The following is an 11,519-nucleotide window of genomic DNA, read 5'->3' as shown; positions in this document are numbered from 1 at the left end:
ATGCATGGAAATGTTGGGTCTTAGGACTGCCGCATCAGATGCGATCTCCTTTGCTCGTTTTCACATGCGACCTCTTCAGCTCTGTATGCTGAACCAATGGTGCAGGGATTACTCAAAGATATCTCAATTAATATCTTTAAACCGATTTTACGACACTCTCTGACATGGTGGACAGATCACCATTGTTTAGTTCAGGGGGCTTCTTTGTTCTTCCGACCTGGACTATAATCTCAACAGATGCAAGTCTTACAGGTTGGGGAGCTGTGTGGGGGTATCTGACGGCACAAGGGGTTTGGGAATCTCAGGAGGTGAGTTTTCCGATCAATATTTTGGAACTCCGTGCAATTTTCAGAGCTCTTCAGTCTTGGCCTCTTCTGAAGAGAGAGTTGTTCATTTGTTTTCAGATAGACAATGTCACAACTGTGGCATACATCAATCATCAAGGAGGGACTCACAGTCCTCTGGCTATGAAAGAAGTATCTCGAATTTTGGTTTGGGCGGAATCCAGCTCCTGTCTAATCTCTGCGGTTCATATCCCAGGTATGGACAATTGGAAAGCGGATTATCTCAGTCGCCAAACGTTGCATCCGGGCGAATGGTCTCTTCACCCAGAGGTATTTCTTCAGATTGTTCAAATGTGGGAACTTCCAGAAATAGATCTGATGGCTTCTCATCTAAACAAGAAACTTCCCAGGTATCTGTCCAGATCCCGGGATCCTCAGGCGGAGGCAGTGGATGCATTATCACTTCCTTGGAAGTATCATCCTGCCTATATCTTTCCGCCTCTAGTTCTTCTTCCAAGAGTAATCTCCAAGATTCTGAAGGAATGCTCGTTTGTTCTGCTGGTAGCTCCGGCATGGCCTCACAGGTTTTGGTATGCGGATCTTGTCCGGATGGCCTCTTGCCAACCGTGGACTCTTCCGTTAAGACCAGACCTTCTGTCTCAAGGTCCTTTTTTCCATCAGGATCTGAAATCCTTAAATTTAAAGGTATTGAGATTGAACGCTTGATTCTTGGTCAAAGAGGTTTCTCTGACTCTGTGATTAATACTATGTTACAGGCTCGTAAATCTGTATCCAGAGAGATATATTATAGAGTCTGGAAGACTTATATTTCTTGGTGTCTTTCTCATCATTTTTCTTGGCATTCTTTTAGAATACCGAGAATATTACAGTTTCTTCAGGATGGCTTAGATAAGGGTTTGTCCGCAAGTTCCTTGAAAGGACAAATCTCTGCTCTTTCTGTTCTTTTTCACAGAAAGATTGCTATTCTTCCTGATATTCATTGTTTTGTACAAGCTTTGGTTCGTATAAAGCCTGTCATTAAGTCAATTTCTCCTCCTTGGAGTTTGAATTTGGTTCTGGGGGCTCTTCAAGCTCCTCCATTTGAACCTATGCATTCATTGGACATTAAATTACTTTCTTGGAAAGTTTTGTTCCTTTTGGCCATCTCTTCTGCCAGATGAGTTTCTGAATTATCTGCTCTTTCTTGTGAGTCTCCTTTTCTGATTTTTCATCAGGATAAGGCGGTGTTGCGAACTTCTTTTGAATTTTTACCTAAGTTGTGAATTCCAACAACATTAGTAGAGACATTGTGGTTCCTTCATTATGTCCTAATCCTAAGAATTCTAAGGAGAAATCGTTGCATTCTTTGGATGTTGTTAGAGCTTTGAAATATTATGTTGAAGCTACTAAGTCTTTCCGAAAGACTTCTAGTTTATTTGTTATCTTTTCCGGTTCTAGAAAGGCCAGAAAACTTCTGCCATTTCTTTGGCATCTTGGTTGAAATCTTTAATTCATCTTGCCTATGTTGAGTCGGGTAAAACTCCGCCTCAGAGGATTACAGCTCATTCTACTAGGTCAGTTTCTACTTCCTGGGCGTTTAGGAATGAAGCTTCGGTTGATCAGATTTGCAAAGCGGCAACTTGGTCCTCTTTGCATACTTTTACCAAATTCTACCATTTTGATGTATTTTCTTCTTCTGAAGCAGTTTTTGGTAGAAAAGTACTTCAGGCAGCGGTTTCAGTTTGAATCTTCTGCTTATGTTTTTCATTAAACTTTATTTTGGGTGTGGATTATTTTCAGCAGGAATTGGCTGTCTTTATTTTATCCCTCCCTCTCTAGTGACTCTTGTGTGGAAAGATCCACATCTTGGGTAATCATTATCCCATACGTCACTAGCTCATGGACTCTTGCTAATTACATGAAAGAAAACATAATTTATGTAAGAACTTACCTGATAAATTCATTTCTTTCATATTAGCAAGAGTCCATGAGGCCCGCCCTTTTTTGTGGTGGTTATGATTTTTTTGTATAAAGCACAATTATTCCAATTCCTTATTTTATATGCTTTCGCACTTTTTTCTTATCACCCCACTTCTTGGCTATTCGTTAAACTGAATTGTGGGTGTGGTGAGGGGTGTATTTATAGGCATTTTAAGGTTTGGGAAACTTTGCCCCTCCTGGTAGGAATGTATATCCCATACGTCACTAGCTCATGGACTCTTGCTAATATGAAAGAAATGAATTTATCAGGTAAGTTCTTACATAAATTATGTTTTTATATTACAAACTCAAACTGTTGAATCTCTCTTTAAGAGAATATTAGTCTGTGCAGAAATTGCTCTGGTGTGGCCAATATCTTCTCAAAACACTGCAAAATTACTATTAATTGTAAGGATTGGCAAATGTTTGGGCAGACAATATAGCTTTCTCTTGTAGAGGTGTATCCAGTCCACGGGTTCATCCATTACTTGTGGGATATTCTCCTTCCCAACAGGAAGTTGCAAGAAGACACCCACAGCAGAGCTGTCTATATAGCTCCTCCCCTAACTGCCACCCCCAGTCATTCTCTTGCAACTCTCGACAAGAAAGGAAGTATCAAGAGATATGTGGTGACTTAGTGTAGTTTTTACCTTCAATCAAGAGTTTGTTATTTTTAAACGGTACCGGCGTTGTACTGTTTTACTCTCAGGCAGAAATTGGAAGAAGAATCTGCCTGGAGGTTGATGATCTTAGCGCTTTGTAACTAAGGTCCATTGCTGTTCTCACACATAACTGAAGAGTATGGAAAGAAAACTTCAGTTGGGGGGACGGTTTGCAGATCACCTTCTTTGACGTATGTTCAGTATATTTTTTTCTAGAGAGATAAGTTCTAGAAAATGCTGACAGTGCCTGGTATATTTGAGGTAAGCCTGATACAGTGATTTAACAACGACTGGGATCATGCTTACAAGATAAGGGTAATATCCATGTTAACTCTCATATTACTTAGTGTAAAAATGTTTGCATAACTTACACAGCTCTGGGGCTAGAACAAATACAGAGCTTTCTGACGCTTTAGTAGCTATGTCTGATTTACCCTCACAATGTACAGAAGCCGAAGCAGGAGAGCTTCTATCTGTGGGTGACATTTCTGATTCAGGGAAGGCATTACTTCAGTCTGACTCTGAAATGACAGCATTTAAATTTAAGCTTGAACACCTCCGCTTGTTGCTCAGGGAGGTTTTAGCGACTCTGGATGACTGTGACACCATTGTAGTCCCAGAGAAATTGTGTAAAATGGACAAATACTTTGCAGTGCCTGTTTACACTGATGTTTTTCCAATCCCTAAGAGGTTTTCAGAAATTATTACGAAGGAATGGGATAGACCAGGTGTACCGTTCTCTCCCCCTCCTACTTTTAAAAAGATGTTTCCCATAGATGCCGCTACACGGGACTCGTGGCAGACAGTCCCTAAGGTGGAGGGAGCAGTCTCTACCCTAGCTAAGCATACAACTATCCCCGTCGAGGACAGTTGTGCTTTCCTAGATCCAATGGATAAAAAATTAGAGGGTTTCCTTAAGAAAATCTTTATACAACAAGGTTTTATTCTCCAGCCTCTTGCATGCATTGCCCCAGTCACTGCTGCAGCGGCTTTCTGGTTCGAGTCTCTTGAAGAGGCTCTACAGGTGGAGACCCCGTTGGATGATATCCTAGACAGGCCTAAAGCTCTTAAGTTAGCCAATTCATTTATTTCTGACGCCGTCTTTCATTTAACAAAGCTAACGGCTAAGAATTCAGGTTTTGCCATTCAGGCGCGTAGGGCGCTATGGCTTAAATCCTGGTCAGCTGACGTTACTTCAAAGTCTAAGCTTCTCAACATCCCCTTCAAAGGACAGACCCTATTCGGGCCTGGACTGAAGGAGATCATTTCTGATATTACTGGAGGAAAAGGCCACGCCCTTCCCCAGGATAGGTCCAACAAATTAAGGACCAAACAGGCTAATTTTCGTTCCTTTCAAAACTTCAAGAGTGGCACAGCTTCAACTTCCTCTACTGCAAAACAAGAAGGAAATTTTGCCCAGTCCAAGCCAGTCTGGAGACCTAACCAGGCTTGGAACAAGGGAAAGCAGGCCAAAAAAACTGCTACTGCCTCTAAGACAGCATGAAGGTGTAGCCCCCGATTCGGGACTGGATCTAGTAGGGGGCAGACTTTCTCTCTTCGCCCAGGCTTGGGCAAGAGACGTCCAGGATCCCTGGGCTCTGGAGATTGTTTCCCAGGGATATCTTCTGGATTTCAAAGCCTCATCTCCAAAGGGGAGATTTCATCTCTCACAATTATCTGCAAACCAGATAAAGAGAGAGGCATTCTTACGTTGCGTTCAAGACTTTCTGGTTATGGGAGTGATCCACCCAGTTCCAAGGGAGGAACAGGGGCAAGGATTCTATTCAAATCTGTTTATGGTTCCCAAAAAAGAGGGAACTTTCCGACCAATCTTGGATCTCAAGATCCTAAACATATTTCTCATGGTCCCATCCTTCAAGATGGAGACTATTCGAACCATCCTACCTATGATCCAGGAGGGTCAATATATGACTATCGTGGACTTAAAGGATGCTTATCTCCACATTCCGATTCACAGAGATCATCATCGGTTTCTCAGGTTTGCCTTCCTAGACAGGCATTACCAGTTTGTGGCTCTTCCCTTCGGGTTAGCCACGGCACCAAGAATCTACGAAGGTTCTAGGGTCCCTACTGGCGGTTCTAAGGCCACGAGGCATTGCAGTGGCTCCTTACCTAGACGACATTCTGATACAGGCGTCGAATTTTCAAATCGCCAAGTCCCATACGGACATTGTTCTGGCATTCTTGAGGTCTCATGGGTGGAAAGTGAATGAAGAAAAGAGTTCTCTCTCCCCTCTCACAAGAGTTTCCTTCCTAGGAACTCTGATAGATTCAGTAGAAATGAAGATTTTTCTGACAGAGGTCAGGTTTTCAAAGCTTCTAACTTCCTGCCGTGCTCTTTATTCCACTTCTCAGCCGTCAGTGGCTCAGTGTATGGAAGTAATAAGCTTAATGGTAGCGGCAATGGACATAGTTCCGTTTGCCTGCCTACATCTCAGACCACTGCAACTTTGCACGCTCAATCAGTGGAATGGGGATTACACAGATTTGTCTCCTCTGCTAAATCTGGATCAAGAGACCAGGGATTCTCTTCTCTGGTGGCTATCTCGGGTCCATCTGTCCAGGGGCATGAGCTTCCGCAGGCCAGAATGGACTATAGTGACGACAGATGCCAGCCTTCTGGGCTGGGGCGCAGTCTGGAACTCCCTGAAGGCTCAGGGTTCGTGGACTCAGGAGGAAGCCCTCCTTCCGGTAAACATTCTGGAACTAAGAACGATATTCAGTGCTCTTCAGGCTTGGCCTCAGCTAGCTGCGGTCAGGTTCATCAGATTTTAGTCGGACAACATCACGACTGTAGCCTATATCAACCATCAGGGGGGTACAAGGAGCCCCCTGGTGATGTTGGAGGTTTCAAAGATAATTATATGGGCAGAGTTTCACTCTTGCCATCTCTCAGCTATCCATATCCCAGGAGTAAAGAACTGGGAGGCGGATTTCCTAAGTCGGCAGACTTTTCATCCGGGGGAGTGGGAGCTCCATCCGGAGGTATTTGACCAGTTGATTCAACTTTGGGGCAAACTAGAACTGGATCTCATGGCGTCTCGTCAGAACGCCAAGCTTCCTCGTTACGGGTCCAGGTCCAGGGATCCCAAGGCAGCGCTGATAGATGCTCTAGCAGCGCCCTGGTCCTTCAGCTTGGCTTATGTGTTTCCACCATTTCCTCTTCTCCCTCGTCTGATTGCCAAGATCAAGCAGGAGAGAGCTTCAGTGATTTTGATAGCTCCTGCATGGCCACGCAGGACTTGGTATGCAGATCTGGTGGACATGTCATCCTTTCCACCATGGACTCTGCCGCTGAGGCAGGACCTTCTACTTCAAGGTCCTTTATAAAACATCCAAATCTAATTTCTCTGCGTCTGACTGCTTGGAGATTGAATGCTTGATTCTATCAAAGTGTGGTTTTTCCGAGTCGGTCATTGATACCTTAATTCAGGCTCGAAAGCCTGTCACCAGGAAAATCTATCATAAGATATGGTGTAAATATCTTCATTGGTGTGAATCCAAGTGTTACTCATGGAGTAAAGTCAGGATTCCTAGAATCTTATCCTTTCTCCAAGAGGGATTGGAGAAAGGATTGTCTGCTAGTTCCTTAAAGGGACAGATTTCTGCTCTGTCTATTCTTTTGCACAAACATCTGGCTGAGGTTCCAGACGTTCAGGCGTTTTGTCAGGCTTTAGTTAGAATTAAGCCTGTGTTTAAACCTGTTGCTCCACCATGGAGTTTAAATTTAGTTCTTAAAGTTCTTCAAGGGGTTCCGTTTGAACCTTTGCATTCCATAGATATTAAACTTTTATCTTGGAAAGTTCTGTTTCTGGTAGCTAGCTCCCCGGCTCGAAGAGTTTCGGAGTTGTCTGCTTTACAGTGTGATTCCCCTTATCTGATTTTCCATGCAGATAAGGTAGTTTTGCGTACCAAACCTGGGTTTCTTCCTAAGGTAGTATCTAATAAGAACATCAATCAGGAGATTGTTGTTCCTTCATTATGTCCTAATCCTTCCTCAAATTAGGAACGTCTTTTACACAATCTTGATGTGGTTCGTGCTTTAAAGTTTTATTTACAAGCTACGAAGGATTTTCGTCAAACATCTGCTTTGTTTGTTGTCTACTCTGGACAGAGGAGAGGCCAAAAGGCTTCGGCAACTTCTCTTTCTTTTTGGCAGAGAAGCATAATCTGCTTATCTTATGAGACTGCTGGCCAGCAGCCTCCTGAAAGAATTACAGCTCATTCCACTAGAGCGATGGCTTCCACATGGGCTTTTAAAAATGAGGCCTCTGTTGAACAGATTTGTAAGGCAGCGACTTGGTCTTCGCTTCACACTTTTTCTAAATTCTACAAATTCAATACTTTTTCTTCTTCGGAGGCTATTTTTGGGAGAAAGGTCTTACAGGCAGTGGTGCCTTCCGTTGAAGTTCCTGCCTTGTCCCTCCCTTCATCCGTGTCCTAAAGCTTTGGTATTGGTATCCCACAAGTAATGGATGAACCCGTGGACTGGATACACCTCTACAAGAGAAAACAAAATTTATGCTTACCTGATAAATTTATTTCTCTTGTGGTGTATCCAGTCCACGGCCCGCCCTGTCATTTTAAGGCAGGTGTTTTTTATTTTTAAACTACAGTCACCACTGCACCCTATAGTTTCTCCTTTTTTCTTGCTTGTCTTCGGTCCAATGACTGGGGGTGGCAGTTAGGGGAGGAGCTATAAAGACAGCTCTGCTGTGGGTGTCCTCTTGCAACTTCCTGTTGGGAAGCAGAATATCCCACAAGTAATGGATGAGCCCGTGGACTGGATACACCACAAGAGAAATAAATTTATCAGGTAAGCATACATTTTGTTTTTAAAACAATACAGACAGAGGGTATGTGCACTCTGATAGCCAGTGAACCTATGTAAATTAGAACCTAAAAAAGGTGCAAGCAGTCACAATTGTAATGTATACGACTAAAAAAGAGAGTTACATTCACACAACTCATGAATGTCAAAGCATGACAATGCTGCACTATATATTTTATTAAACCCCTTGATAAGTCAAAGAAACACCTTAATTAAAAAGCTGCAAAACAAATGTAAATACAAATCCAGGCCTAGAAAAGAATATAACTATTACAAGAAAAGAAACATCAGAGTTTAGCAAGAACCAGAGCACGATTGTATAAAACACGCTCTATACCTAAACTCAAACTTATTCATTCACAACAATATAGAGCAAACCAAACAAGATATTGGAGCATATAACGCTATTATGGGGTTACAATGTTCCTTGAACTGTAACTTAGTTGCCAAGATGGAAAGTGAAGCCCATAGTGTATCAACACGCTCCACAAACCAGAATATCAAAGGTCAACTTTTTCCACAGATTTGTAGCTATTGATCCGGTGTTCAGATACCATATCCCTTTATAAAGTACCTTCACGGTGACCAATTGATGGTCAAAAACCGTTGCGTTGCAGGTTTCCAGCGAAATAAGATTGCTCCCATATAGACACGGAGCTTCGCTCACATTAAGCTGCAACTTGAAAGTCGGGATGATCCGGAGAATAGCTTTTGCAGCCTGGATACGATTCACCGGTTTACAGATCACCAAACATTGCGCATTTCACCCCTCCCCCTTTCTGGGCTGGCACTCGGGCTTCATCAGATGCTGGATTGGTGTAGGAGACCGGCCTTTTAAAGTAGCTCCGATTAGCTACTCTTTCTGTCTCAGTTCCCCTCCTCACAGGGTATACCGGTAACATAATTAGGGAAGTAGTCTTTCCTAAACATTTACTTGCAGCATATTTATAGGAACATTCATGATATTGTGTATATTTTATTACATATTCTCCATAAATAAAACATAATAGTATTGTCATGGCATAAAATCCTAATATTTACATTTATTCCCCAATAGATAAGTTTGTGAAACAATATCAATTGGGAAAAACAGTATTTTTTCCTATTAAAGAGAGATACACATTTTGAATACCTGATCTTAAAATGTTAATCATATGACTAAACTGGAAATGTCTAGGTATCTCCTAGAAGATTACGCACATGGGCCAACAGATATAACTTATCACATTGACTTATAGAAAGCAGGAATATTCAATTTTGTCATTGAGGCCCATTGGTGCAGCTGTATTTAGCTTTTAAATCCAACGGGACTCATGTTGTAACAGTATTCTGTCAACATCCCCACCTCTTCTATGTTTTTTAATATGCTCAATCCCAGTAATCTTTAAGACAGTGAAATCAGAATTGTGACATGTTTCAAAATGTCTTGCTACAGGACTATCTTGCACTTTACCTTTTATTTCATCTCTGTGTTCTTTCACCCTGTCTTTCAAGTCCCTCTTTGTTTTTCCTACATAATATTTTAGACACGAGCAATGCAGCAGTACAGGTAATCCATTCTCTTATTTCATATTGCTTGCTAGTGCTTGTCCCAAATCTATTAATTTTCTGAATGAATCTGCAATATACACAGTGGTCACAAGGACTACATCCAATCCACCTCTGCCTTTCTCCCAACCATGTGGCAGGTATCACTTTTCTAGTGAATTTGCTATGTACAAGTCTGTCTTTAAGGCTAACAGCCCTACGTGCAGTCATAAGTGTAGTCCCCTATGTACTCTTTTAAGTCAGTATCTGCCGTTAGAATATGCCAATATTTTTAAGGATATCCCTGATTTGATTCCAGTGTGAATTCTACCTTTTTATAAGTCGGGCTTTATCATCACTATTACGTCGCCTTTTTTCATATAGCAAATCACGTCTAGGGCTATTTCTGGCTCTAGTCCATGCTCTTTTAACACTGCGTTTGGAATATCCTCTTTCCAAAAAATGATGTGACATTTCAGTGGCTTGAGTTTCAAAATCAGATTCACTAGAGCAGTTCCTCTTCAAAAGGAGGAACTGACCTACTGGGATACCTGTTTTGAGGCTATCCAGGTGGTGACTAAATACCTTAGATTTAATGGCTGTTCCATCCTTCTAACTCTCCAAATCAAGGAAGTTTGTCTCACAATTGCTTGCAGAGCTTGTTAGAAAGATGTTATAGCCATTATCCCTATTAAGGGTATCTATCAATGATAATAGTAGATCCCTACTGCCATTCCACAATAACAGCACATCATCCACATATCGGATCCAGAGTGCCACATGCGCCTCCACCAGGGAATCCAAGCCAGAGAACACTTCTCTAGCTTCTCAGAAGCCTAGATGTAAACAGGCATAGGTGGGGGCGCATGTAGCACCCATGGCCATTCTCTGCAGCTGTTTATAGTATCTACGATCAAACATAAAAATGATCAAAACATGAAAATCCCCCCTATGCTCTAAAAAGTGCCTTGCAGCTTTTAAGCCAACTTTATGTGGAATCGAAGAGTACAACGACTCTACGTCCAGAGTAACCAGAAGGGTGTCCTCACTGACCTCCAGCCCATCCAACATCCTCAAAACATCTGATGTATCCTGGACATAGGAGGGAAGGGAGCTCAGGAAAGGTCTCATAAAGAAATCCATGTATCTACTGACTCCCTCCATTGGGCTTCCTATGCCCGAGATAATGGGTCTCCCGGGTGTTTTTTATGCAATTTGGGAATGCAATAAAATGTGGGGATAATGGGGTGTTTGATACACATGAAATCAAATTCTTTCTTAGTTAGTAGACTAGTAATGCATCATGAAGTAAAAACTGCAATTTATCACATGATCTATTGAAAGTGTCTTCATTGGTTAGTTCATACTGATTTTCATTTCTCAGCTGTCTAAGAACCTCACCAACATAAAGTGACTCATCCATGATGACCAGGTTTCCACCCTTGTCAGATGATTTAAAAATCAAGCCTTTCTGGCTCTGAAAGTTATCGTCAACCACACCATCAAAATTAATCCTTCCTATCTCATTTTCTACACATCTAACAAAGGTTTGAACACTTAATGATGTTGATGAGAGATGAGGCATGTACTTTGATGGTGGCTTGAATTTGGAAATTGTAGGATGAGTACATACTTCAAGGGTAGCATACTGATCTTCTAACAGAGCTACCACATTTTCAACAGCTTTTCTATCTTCTCTGTCGATAGCAGGATCCAATAGTAGACCTCAATTCATTGTCTTTTTTAAGACTAATTTTTGAGCAAATAGATTAAGGTCTTTCACAAATTCAAATAGACCTTTACTGAGAAGATTAATGTGTGTTAGGGAGAGAGGAAAATAGGATAGATTTACCACCTTGGGGCCTTCCAAAATCCCATCAGGTTGGTCACTGGAGCATAAGTCTATACCCTCTGATTTTGTGTTGTCATCCTTGATGCTCTGTTCCCTCTGTATCTTCCACCACCTCTCCTCCTGTTTGAAGAGGGTCCACCGCCCCCTCTGACGTCTCCCTCCCCTCCTTGTTTTCCTTCTAAAGGGGATGGGTTATTTACTGCACTTCTGATGTTAGGTGTGGAATCTTGCTCTACATCTGTATTTTCTGTCCCTGAATCATAAGAGCTACGTGCCCCCTCCATTGTTTTCGTAAACATAGATATTTTTATTTTTTTCACATCATCCTGATCCCGCATTAGTTTCCTTCTTTTTCTAAATTA

The sequence above is a fragment of the Bombina bombina genome, chromosome 1, assembly GCF_027579735.1.
Source record: "Bombina bombina isolate aBomBom1 chromosome 1, aBomBom1.pri, whole genome shotgun sequence".
In the NCBI taxonomy this organism is placed as follows: domain Eukaryota; kingdom Metazoa; phylum Chordata; class Amphibia; order Anura; family Bombinatoridae; genus Bombina; species Bombina bombina.
The sequence above is the reverse complement of the archived record's forward strand: the minus strand, read 5'-3'. Positions refer to the sequence as shown.